The sequence below is a fragment of the Camelus ferus genome, chromosome X, assembly GCF_009834535.1.
Source record: "Camelus ferus isolate YT-003-E chromosome X, BCGSAC_Cfer_1.0, whole genome shotgun sequence".
In the NCBI taxonomy this organism is placed as follows: domain Eukaryota; kingdom Metazoa; phylum Chordata; class Mammalia; order Artiodactyla; family Camelidae; genus Camelus; species Camelus ferus.
The window spans coordinates 44547071-44558606 of NC_045732.1; the positions used below are offsets into that span (position 1 = coordinate 44547071).

Sequence of the window (11536 nt, forward strand, 5' to 3'; positions counted from 1 at the left end):
CAGGGCCTTGAAGGCCATTTATTATGCCAAAATATGGAGCAGGATGGGATTGGTGCAAGGTCTATGAAGAGGGGGTTGTCCAACACCTACATTTGCTATTTCAAGGAAGACTAGACTGGGTGAGCAACCTGTACAGATGGTCTAGTGCCCGCAGCATGCAGCAAACCTTTTTTCCCCTAGTTCAGGTTCACAAGATTGAATAGCTGTAAGTGGCCATATGAACTGCTGGTCTGTTTTGAAAGGAACTCAACCCTCCCTCAGTTGTCAGCAGCTTTAGTCACCACCTGGCAAGAGCTTTAGATCATCACATCTCCCTATAACCTCCATGGCCTCAGGCAGTGACACAGAAGTATTGAGGCTATTGGACAATGGCTTTTGAAGCTGACTTTTGTAAAGTGACAATTTGGGAGTGGGGTGGGTGAAGAGAAAAGGGATGTAACATTGTACCGGGCTGCTTGGGTAGTCTGAGGCCAAAGAAGCCAGATACCTTAGGGATCTAGCTAAGATGTCTTACAAACAGCTTGAAATGTTTCAATCTGCCCACAGGGATTGTTTTTCATAAAATCATATATTCCAACATGGGCCAGATAATCCATTGTCAGTTTTAGGCCACTGTAGTTTTTGGGTTGTTTGTTTCCCATCTTCTCTTTTTTCAAGATCAACTGCTTCAGCTGCTCAGCCTTGGAGAATCTGGGAAGAAAAATAATAGCTGTCCCACATATTTGTACAAGGCTTTATGATTTACAAAGAGCTTCCACATTCATTGGATTCTAAAGTAAGGAGGTAGGGCAAGCATTTGCATGGTTATCATTTCGTATTTTACAGATGAGCAAGTCAAGGCAAAGAAGGGAAGAATCACACAGCTCATGAGTGGTGGAGCTATGACCCTGTATTGGGTTTTCTAGGCTGTGTAACAAATCACCACAAGCTTAGCATCTTAAAACACCAATCATTTATTATATCATAATTTCTTTTGTTAGAAGTCTGGGCATGGTTTAGATGAGTCCTCTGCTTAGGGTCTTGCAAGGTCACAATTAAAAGTGCTGGCCAGGGCTGGATCCTCAACTGGAGGCTTGACTAAGGAACAATCTGCTCCACTACTCATGTAGTTGCTCGCACCATTCAGTTCCTCACGGTTGTAGGATTCATGGCACCTTGTTGTTCAAAGCCAGCAAAGGGAGAGAGAACTAGTCAGCTAGCAAGATGGTGTCATCTACAGTTGGTCCTCTGTATCCACGGGTTCCATATCCACAGATTCAACCAAGCACAGATTGAAAATATTAGAAAAATGTTGCAGAAAGTTCCAAAAAACAAAACTTGAATTTTCTGTGCTCTGGCAACTATTTACAGTGTATTTACAGCTATTCACATAACATTTACATTGCATTAGGTATTATAAGTAATCTACAGATGATTTAAAGTATTTAAAGTATACAAGATGATATACATAAGCTTTATACAAAAACAACACCAGTAAATTTTTTTATTGAAGTATAGCTGATTTACAATGTTGTGTTAGTTTCTGGTGTACAGCACAGTGATTCTGTTATATATATATATATATTCTTTTTCATATTCTTTTTAATTACAGGTTATTGAATATAGTTCCCTGTGCTATACAGTAGGATCTTGTTATTTACCTATTTTGCATATAGTAGTTTGTATCTGCTAATCCCAAACTCCTAATTTATCCCTCCCCTCTGGTAATGATACATTTGTTTTTTATGTCTGTGAGTCTGTTTCTGCTTTGTAAATAAGTTCATTTGTATCATTTTTTAGGTTCCACATATAAGTGATATCATATGATACTTGTCTTTCTCTGTATGACTTACTTCACTTAGTATGATAATACCTAGGTCCATCCATGTTGCTGAAAATGGCATTATTTCATTATTTGTTATGGCTGAGTAGTATTCCATTGGATATATATATATATACATACCACATCTTCCTTATCCAGTCATCTTTCAGTGGACATTTGAGTTGTTTCCATGTCTTGGCTATTGTAAATAGTGCTGCTGTGAACATTGGTGTGAAAGTATCTTTTCAAATTAGAGTTTTCTCTAGGTATATGCCCAGGATTGGGATTGCTAGATCATATGGTAACTTTATTTTTAGTTTTTAAAGGAATCTCCATACTGAAAATGACACCATTTTGTATAAGATTTTGGTATCGGCAGATGGTCCTGGAACCAATCCCCCACAGTTACCGAGGGACACTGTATAACACAACATAATCACAAGAGAGATATTTCATCACCTTTGCCATATTCTGTTGGTTAGGAGCAAATCATGGGTTACACCCCTACTCAAGGGGAGTGGGTTACACAGGCACATGAGTGCCATAAGTGTAGATTATGGTTGCCACTTTAACATCTGTTTGCCATAGGCTCCAACCCAGCTTTGTCTGACTCCAAATCCAGTGATCTTTCCACTGGAGCACACTGTTGCCACGAGGGATGCATGACATCCATTCCTACTACTCCCACATGTATGTACATATATTCAAAGGTGCATTTTCCAGGCATAGAGTAGAGGAAATCCATGAAGTCTACTCTGCCCTTTAACCTGTCCCTTGGGTCACACAGCCTAGGGTCCTAACCAACTGATATATGGACACACCCCCACTTTCTTAACTTAGAAAAAAAATTCATCATTTCTAAAGATGGAATGTTGTATGGGGACAATTTTGTGTAAACCCTGAGCTTGTTATCTTCAAAAAAAGGATGCATGTCTTTTCATTTTAGGAGACTTCAGCTCTTATCCTGACAACTTTCAAGTTATTTACAAAGGCAAAGGGAGTCATGCTGTGCTTTGCCTCTTTTGCCTTTCTGGCTAAGTCCCATTAGTTTGATCCCATTAATGACTGTCAGAGAAGATGTGGCCTTGGAGGAAAGGGGTTAAAGAGAGCTCTTTAAATCACTCAGCCAGGACCAGAAAGCTCTCTGTGGATTGCTTCTAAAGGTTAGGTTTGCCTGCAAAGAAGCCCTGTAGCTCTCTCTGGAGGCCTGTCTTAAGTGACAATAGGGGCTACTTCAACTATTCATTTCATTTCATTTCATTAACTCAGTCAGTCATTCAATATGTGTTTATTGAGGACTTCTTTGTGTGAGGCACCATTCTGGGTACCAGCAATACTGAGATCACCATCCTTCTACTCAAGAAGCTCACAGTGGAGTAAGAACTCAGACAAGAAAACAATCAGAAGGCTGGAGAACTGCTTTAATCAAGGTATGCACTGAGCCTGTGGGACTCTTCCAAAGGGGTCAGAAAAGAGATATGCCTACTCAAGATTGCAAACCCAAAGCTTCCAAAACCAGGCAAATGAATCAAACAGGTGGATACAGGGAGTAGTGGAATTTGTTCCCATTGTAACAAACAAATGTAAACACCATGTGATCCTAATAAAATACAGCCTACAATCTGCCCATCTGTGACCCCAGCATAGACAGAAGGTAATATTTATGTTAAGATTTAAATTATAATAGCAAACTCTTATATAGATGTTTCTGTGTACCAGATATGCTTATAAACAATTTAAACATATAACTCATAACAGGCCTATTAGGTAGGTACTTTTGTTAGCCCTATTATATAGATAGGGGAACAGAGATCCAGAGAAGTTAGATAATTTGTCTGAGGTCACACAACTAATAAACAAAGCTGGAATTTAAACTCAGGCAGCCTGGTTTCAGAATGCATGCTCTAAACTACCATGTCCTCAGCTTCTGTTAAAAGATGATTTAAGTGTTTGAAAGATGGTGAGAGAGCATGCCATGCAGAGGAAGCAGGATGTACAAGGATGGAGGCCTAGAGATTCTGGGGGATTTCAGGGACTGTAACCAGTGCAGTAATTCTGAAATAGCAAGTGTGTGTTTGGGGGTGTGGGTCGGGGGGAACAGGTGGAGCAGGGTAAGGAGAGGGATAGAGAAAAATTAGGCTAGACAGAAAAATCAACAAAGTACTTCCATGCCTCACAATGATCTTATTCACTCCTTACATAGATGTCTGTTAAGCATTTGCTATATGCCAGACACTTAACAAGGCATTGTACTAAGTGCGGAGATAGACCTAGGCACAAGGTGTGACTAGGGGTTCAGAGAAGGGGCATCAAATTCAGCACAAGGGAGTCTGGGAGCACTTCCCAGAAAAATTATTGAATTGACTGATGTTTTAATACTTAACTAGGAGTTGACTGGAGAAAGGAGACAGGAGAGGGCATTGTAAAGAGAGGGAATGGGGTATCCAAAAGCATTTCTGAACTCTTGGTAAAAATGACCTTCTTTCTTTTTTTTTTCTTTAACTTTTGCTTTTGATCTTTCTTCTTGCCTCATGTTTTCCTTTTCCTTTCTATCCTCTCACCTATTCACATGTCACAATAGGAAGTAGAAAGCCAGGGAAGAATTGGACTAAGAGTTGCCCTGTGGGGTTTGCATGTTCTAGTAATCCTAGCAGAGCCAAGGAGGATACATTGGGGGTTAGTTAAACTGAATTTGGACTCAGACATTTTATCCACATTAACTCCAATTAACTTCAATCATCAATCAACCCTGCAAGCTTTTCTTTTTAATCCTTTATCCACATTCTGTACATGACGAAATGGAGGTTCAGAGAAGTGGTGTCACCCGCTTAAAGAAGTCTGTTAGTAAGTGGTACAATTTGGGATTTGAATCCAGGCTCCAAAGCCTGTCATAGCCTCTACCTTTGCAACCTTTTTTCAAATGAAATCATGCTGTCTCCTAGTACCAATAGCTTAGACTCAGTTATTGCAAGCTCTGTCCACAATTCCAAACTCTTTCCCTCAACATGTCATTCTTCGGAGTCTTGGATTTCTCAGTTGTAAAATGAGGCTGTGATGGAAATGGCTATTGTCACCACTATTCAGTTTCTTTCTACTTTCAGGAATATGGGGGTATTATACTTCTTTGCCCCCTTTAAGTTAAATGTGGCTACTGACTTGCTCTGACCAATGAAATTGGAGCAGAAGTGATATGTGCCATTTTAAGGTGGAAGTATTTAAGAGATCACATGATTCTGTCTTCACTTTCCCCTAGACAACATTTCAAATGGTAGTGTTTCCATTGGCCTGGATTTCTGTGTGAAGATGGCATAGACCAGATCCCGCCACTGATCAGCAATATAGAATGAGTAAACATTCTATATTTAAACACATAGAACAAGTAAAAAGAAATACTTTCACTGATTAAAATTTCACTGAAATTCTGGGGTTGTACCTCAGCATAATCTATTATATTCTGACCAATACAAAGGTGAATGCCCTCTATCTTGTCCATTTGTTGTGAAGATCAATGAAATAATGGCGTGGAAGTGCTTTATAAACTCTGAGGCTGTGTGCCCATGTTATGCATTATTACCTGGCAAGCAGTATATCTGAATGCAGGTCCTATTGGGAAGTGTTCTAATGGAATATCACTGTACAAATAGGATTTTTTTTGTAGACACATTGTATCTTTTTACATTATAGGCAGATATTTGCTTGTTTGCATAGCGCTCTAGTATGGGAGGCTTCTCTTTTATCCACAGGAAGAGAACCAACTCTGAGATTTGAAGCTGATTTCTCAAAGACCATGGGTAGCTGATAATCAGTCACTCTGAGCAAAACAGTTACAACTAGTTACATTATTCTTTCTATCTAGGCTCAAAGAACAACTGGTTATATCTAGGCTCAAAGAAACAACCCCTCTCATCCCAGATAGCAACTCATTTTTAAAAATTAAGTATACTTGATTTAAAATATTATGTTAATTTCAGGTATATAACACAGTGATCCAATATTTGTATAGATGATACTCCTTTTAAAGTTATTACAAAACAATGGCTGTATTTCCCTGTGCTATACAATATTTCCTTGTTGCTTCTCTATTTCATACATAGTAGTTTGTGCCTCTTAGTCCCATATCCTTAACTTGCCCCTTTCCCCTTCCCTTTCCCTTTTGGTAACCACTAGTTTTTGTTTTTCTGTATCTGTGAGTCTGTTTCTGTTTTGTTATACATTTGTTTTATTTTTAGATTCCACTTATAAATGATAACAGAGCATTTGTCTTTCTCTGTCATTTCACTAAGCATAATAGTCTCTAGGGCCATCCACATTGTTGCAAATGGAAGAATTCCATTCTTTTATGGCTGAGTAATAATATTCCATTGTATTCCATATATTCCATTCATATGTGTACATGTATATATATCATATCTTCTTTATCCATTCATCTTTTGATGGACATTTAGGTTGTTTTCATATCTTGGCTATTATAAATAATGCTGCTATGAATATTGGAGTGCGTGTATCTCTTCGAATTAGTGTTTTATTTTCTTCGGATATACACCCAGAAGTGGGATTGCTGGATCATGTGGTAGTTCTATTTTTAGTTTTTGAGGAACCTCCAGACTGTTTTCCATAGTGGGTGCACCAATTTATATCCCCAGCAACAGTGTACAAGTGTTCCCTTTTCTGCAGACCCTCGCCAACATTTATTATTTGTAGACTTTTTGATGACAAATAGCAATTCTTGATTCTCCTTCTCCTAGAACAGAGAAAAGGCTGGTGATCCTAGGCCTGGTAGTTCTAAGCCAATAACCCCACCAGACACTGACTTGCAAACATTAGCCTGAAAGGGCTAGTCATGACATTTGTCATGTAGTGTGGCTTGGATGGTTTATGACCATGGGGAAAAGTCAATCCTTCCCCAAGACTTTCCTCATTTAAGCCCAGCAAGGCTGGCATCAAAGAGAAGCTCAGGACTAGGGAGTCTGTGTGCCAAAGAGGAACCCAGACCTGAGCAACATCAGTCTTTCCCTTATCCATGAGACTGTAAGCACAATAGTTACCTTTTCCTTTCTTGAACATGATGTTTATTTCTGACTAAGAATGTTTATGCTTGCTGTTCTTTCTGACTAGAATGCTCTTCCCACAGGTCATCTCATGCCTGCCTCTTGTCATTCAGGTCTTAGCCCAAAGGCATCTGTTCAGAGAAACCTTCTTTCTCCCTTCTAATGTTATCTCCACCCAGGTAGCTCCCTATGTCCTCACCCTGATTTATTTTACTTTAGCACATCTATATCAACCTGATTTTATATTTATATTTATTATTTATTTTATATAGTTATGTGTTTATTTTTGTATTATATATTCATTTTATGCTTTATTTATTTGCATATGTATAGTTACTTATTTATATAAATATATTCATATACTATATATGAATGGTTAATATATTCATTTATTTATTTCATTTGTTATCTTTTGTTCATTTGCTCTATCCTCAGTACTTTGAACAATGTTTGGGATAAAGTAGGTGCTTAATAAATATTTGTTGATTGCATGAGCAAACAGTAATCCTCCGACAGCAGAGCAGTGTTTCTCAAATACATACCTTAGATTCTGTCTTTTGGAAGTGTCAGGGGTTTGGGAAGCAGACATAAACTTGTTTTCACCTTGGCATTCTTCAGCAAACACCATGCTGTGTACTTTCTTCCATCTTTTGTCAATTCCACAAATGTTTATTGAGCATCTAGAGGAAGACAAACATAGAAGAAAGCACTGGGACCATGTTTCAGTTTTCATTCCTTTAGATGACTTCTAAAATATTACTGAGGAAATAAACAGGCAATAATATCAAAGAAAGTTCAGAAAAGACAGGGCAATAATGAGAAGAAAAGGCTCCCCACAAGATATTAAAACCTTTCATAAAGTAACAAGAATGGAAATGTGGTGGTGCTTATCAAAATATAGATCAATAGAACATACATATATCTGATTATTATTATATTAATAATTATTAAAATAATTGCCTAGATGATTAATTAAAAAATACATACTAATGGGGGTATGAAAAAGATATTTAATTACTGGTATTAGAATAATTACTTAACAATCAGGAAAAGAAAATTTAGATTTGCACCTTATAGTGTACACAAAAGTAAACTCAAGATAGATTAGAGAATACATTTTTTAAAAATAATAAGAAATTTTGAAAAAAAGGGATTGGAATATTTTTTAGACATCCTTTGGAATAATTTTAACTTTTTTATTCAGTTTTTAAAAATTACAAAAGTGGAGCTCAATAGAATTTACTACATATTTAAAATCTTCTGTATAGAGTAAAGAAAACTAAAAAGCAAGGAAAAATAGTTAAGGAAATATGTATATAAAATATGATAGAAAAATATTAATACCTACATGTATAGGGGTATCAAGAATGCACTAGATACACAGACAAAGAACATGAAAATAATTCACAAAAGAAGAACAGGAGTAAGAGTAAATAAACATATAGGGACAAGTTCAAGGTCAGTAAAAATGAAGGAAATGTAAAGAGAAATAATAAATAGGAAGTACTTGCCACCTATTAAATCAATCCATACTGGTTTGGTCCTTTTGGGGAGGAATTTGGTCAAATGGATCAGCAGCAATCAAAATACTTATATTCTTTGACCTAGTAATCCTACTTCTGAGTCAACCTTAAGGGGAAAATCAGTAGAAAAAAACCTATATGTATGCATATTTTTATAATAATAAGAATACAGAAAATAATAAGAATACAGAAATAAAACTAAACAATATGGTAAAGGCTACTCAAATTTAAAATGATAGTTAAGAAAATCTGTACAGAAACATGAAACTGTATGTTAGAGGTGAGGAAACTAAGGCACAGGAAAGCCAAGTCAGATCTCCAAGTTCGCCCAGTCAGTAAGTGGTAAAGCTGGGACTTCAACTCAAGCAAATGTAGCAATCACAATCTGTGGGTCTCTTGGTCTGCTCACTCTGCCATAACAAAATAGGAGGGCTTAAACAACAGAAATTTATTTTCTCACAGTTCTGGAGACAGAAAAGTCAAAGATCAAGGTTCTGGCAGAGTTCAGTTTTTGGTGAGAGCGTTCCTTCTGACTTGCAGACAGCTGCCTTCTCTCTGTGCCCTCACATAGTGGAGAGAGATCTCTGGGAACTGCCTCTTTTCTAAAAATACCAGTTCCATCAGATCAGGGCTCTGTCCTTATGACCTCATGTAGCTTCAATCACCTCCTTAAAGATCCTATCTCCAATACAGTCACACAGAGGATTGGGGCTTCCACATATGAATATGGGGGAGGGACACAAATCAGCATTCTTCCCCTTGCTCCCCCAAATCCATGTCCTTATTGCATGCATAATACAGTCATTCCATCCCAACAGCCCCAAAAGTTTTAATTAATTCTAGCATCACTCTAAAATCTCAAGTCCAAAGTCTGATATAAATATCATCTAAATAAGGTATAGGTGAGACTTGAGGTACAATTCATCCTGGGACAAAATTCCTCTCCAGCTGTGAATCTGTGAAACCAGGAAAGTTATGTGCTTCCAAAATACAGTGATGGAACAGGCATAGGATATACATTCCCTTTCCAAGAAAGAGAAGTAGGAAAGAAGGAAGGAGTGAAAGTTTCCAAACAAATCCAAGACCTAGCTAGGCAAATTCCATTAGATGTTGAAGTTCAAAAATAATCCTCTTTGACTCAATGCCCCACCTCCTGGACCCAGAGGTGGTGATCCCACCCAAAAGGCCCCAGGCAGCCCTGTCCCCACGGCTCTAGTTGAGGGCCATCTGGCTTGTTGACATTGAGGGGACAGCCCCACTCTGAAACCAGGAAGGCAAGCCCTGATGATCTCTGAATCACCTTCAGGGTCATTCTTCCTTTTCTTGAAAAATAGTGCATGTTTGCAGCCAAAGAAGACTGTTGTCCAGTCCTGTGGGATCTAAGAAGCCTGACAGCTTTCCTTCTTTCATTTCATTTCATTTCATTTCATTTCATTTCATTTCATTATGTCCTCTTTAGTCCCAGCTGGCAGTGTTTCTGTTGGTGTAATCCCATTTCTATTCCTAGCTGTGGAGATGGCTGATCAAATTTATGAGTTGTGCCCATTATCTCCTTATCAAATGATTCTTCGGCCACACCCTTAGTGTTCTCTTTAGAGCAAGTTTTCTTTTTTTTTTTTTTTTCAAAATGTATAGACTGAGCATTTTCAAAATCTCCAAGGTCTGGTTCCTTTTTGCCTAATAATTTCTTCTGAAAGTCATCCCTCTCCTCTCATATTTGACCATAAAAAGTAAGGAGGATCCAAACTGCATCTTTAATACTTTGCTTAGAAATAGCCTTTGCTAAACATTCAATTTCATCACTGAAGTTTGACCTCCCACAAAACAGTGGAACACAATTCAGCCAAGTTCATTGCCACGTTAGAACAAGATTGCCTTTCCTCCCATTTCCAATAACCCGTTCCTCATTTCTGCCTGAGATCTCACCAGAATCTTTTTTAACATCCATATTTCTAGCATGTGCACAAAACTCTTCCACCCTTTACCCATTACCCAACTTTGAAGCCACTTCCACGTTTTTAGGTACTTGTTACATCAGCACCCTACTTTCGGCTGCCAAAATCTGTATTAATCAGCATCCTCCAGAGAAACAGAACCAACAGGATTGATTGATACATAATTTATTATAAGAAATTGGCTCACATGCTTATGTAGGTTGAGATGTCCCAAGATCTGCAATAGGCAAGCTGGAGACCCAGGAGAGTGGATGGTATAGTCTCAATCCTGGTCCAAAGCCTGAGAACCAGGAGAGCCTGTGGTGTAAGTTCCTGCTTGAGAGCCAGCAGTCTCAAGACCCAAAAAGCATGGATTTTTCAGTTTGAGTCCAAAGGCGTGATAAGACCTACATCCTAGCTCAAGCACTCAGGCAGGAAGAGTTCCCTCTCATTCACAAAAGAGTCAAACTTTTTGTTCTATTCAGGCCTTCATTGTACAGGATGAGGCCCACCCACATTAGGGAAAACAATCTGGTTTACTCAGTCTACGGATTCAAATGTTAATCTTATCCAGAAATACCCTTAGAAACACACCCAGAATAATGTTTGACCTAATGTCTAGGCACCCAGAGCTCAGTCACGTTGACATAAAACTAACCATCACAGTAGGTTTAATCATGGGGTTATTTTACCAGTGCCTGCCCTCCTTGACACTTATTAATTGGCCCTTTGTACCACTTCCATAATTATTTTGCTGTTTACTTTTCCAAGTATATTGTTCTGGATTCTAATTATTATTATTAGGATTTGCATTGGAATTGCCTTCATCCAATTGTCTCCACACTACTGCCAGGGTGAACTTCTTTAAGTACAAAACAGATACTGTTTCTCCCTTGATTAAAATATTTTTAGTTACCCAAACTCTCTAAACTCCTCAGCAGGGATTTTAGACCTTTCATGATCTGACCGCTGCCAATCAGTCTAGCTTCCTGCCCCACCTCTTTTGCTACACTCCAGTCATCTCTAGTAACTTGCATTTCCCCAAAATGTGCACTTTCTCTTTCCTCCTGTCTTTTTGCTTGTGCTTATCTCTCTGTTTAGAATATTCCATTAACCCCCCTGTGCTAGATAAATTCCTTTGCTTATTGGTGTTATCTTCTCTGTGAAGCTTTCCTCAACCCTGCAGTCTGATTTAGGAGCTTTCCTTCCGTGTCCCACAGTTTCCTGTGT

The 11536-nt window shown here is 38.2% G+C and overlaps 1 long non-coding RNA gene across 2 annotated transcripts; it reads right to left on the minus strand.

The window, feature by feature from the left end:
• Window positions 1-949: 949 nt before the first annotated feature.
• LOC116662140 lies at window positions 950-10688 on the minus strand. Of its 2 annotated transcripts, none has more exons than XR_004318122.1 (3): window positions 10515-10688; window positions 7392-7529; window positions 950-1227 (listed from the first exon to the last, which is right to left on the minus strand). It is a non-coding gene; the product is annotated as an uncharacterized LOC116662140 (long non-coding RNA). The 2 variants fall into 2 exon arrangements; XR_004318123.1 differs by lacking the exon at window positions 10515-10688 and adding an exon at window positions 8364-8471.
• Window positions 10689-11536: the final 848 nt, after the last annotated feature.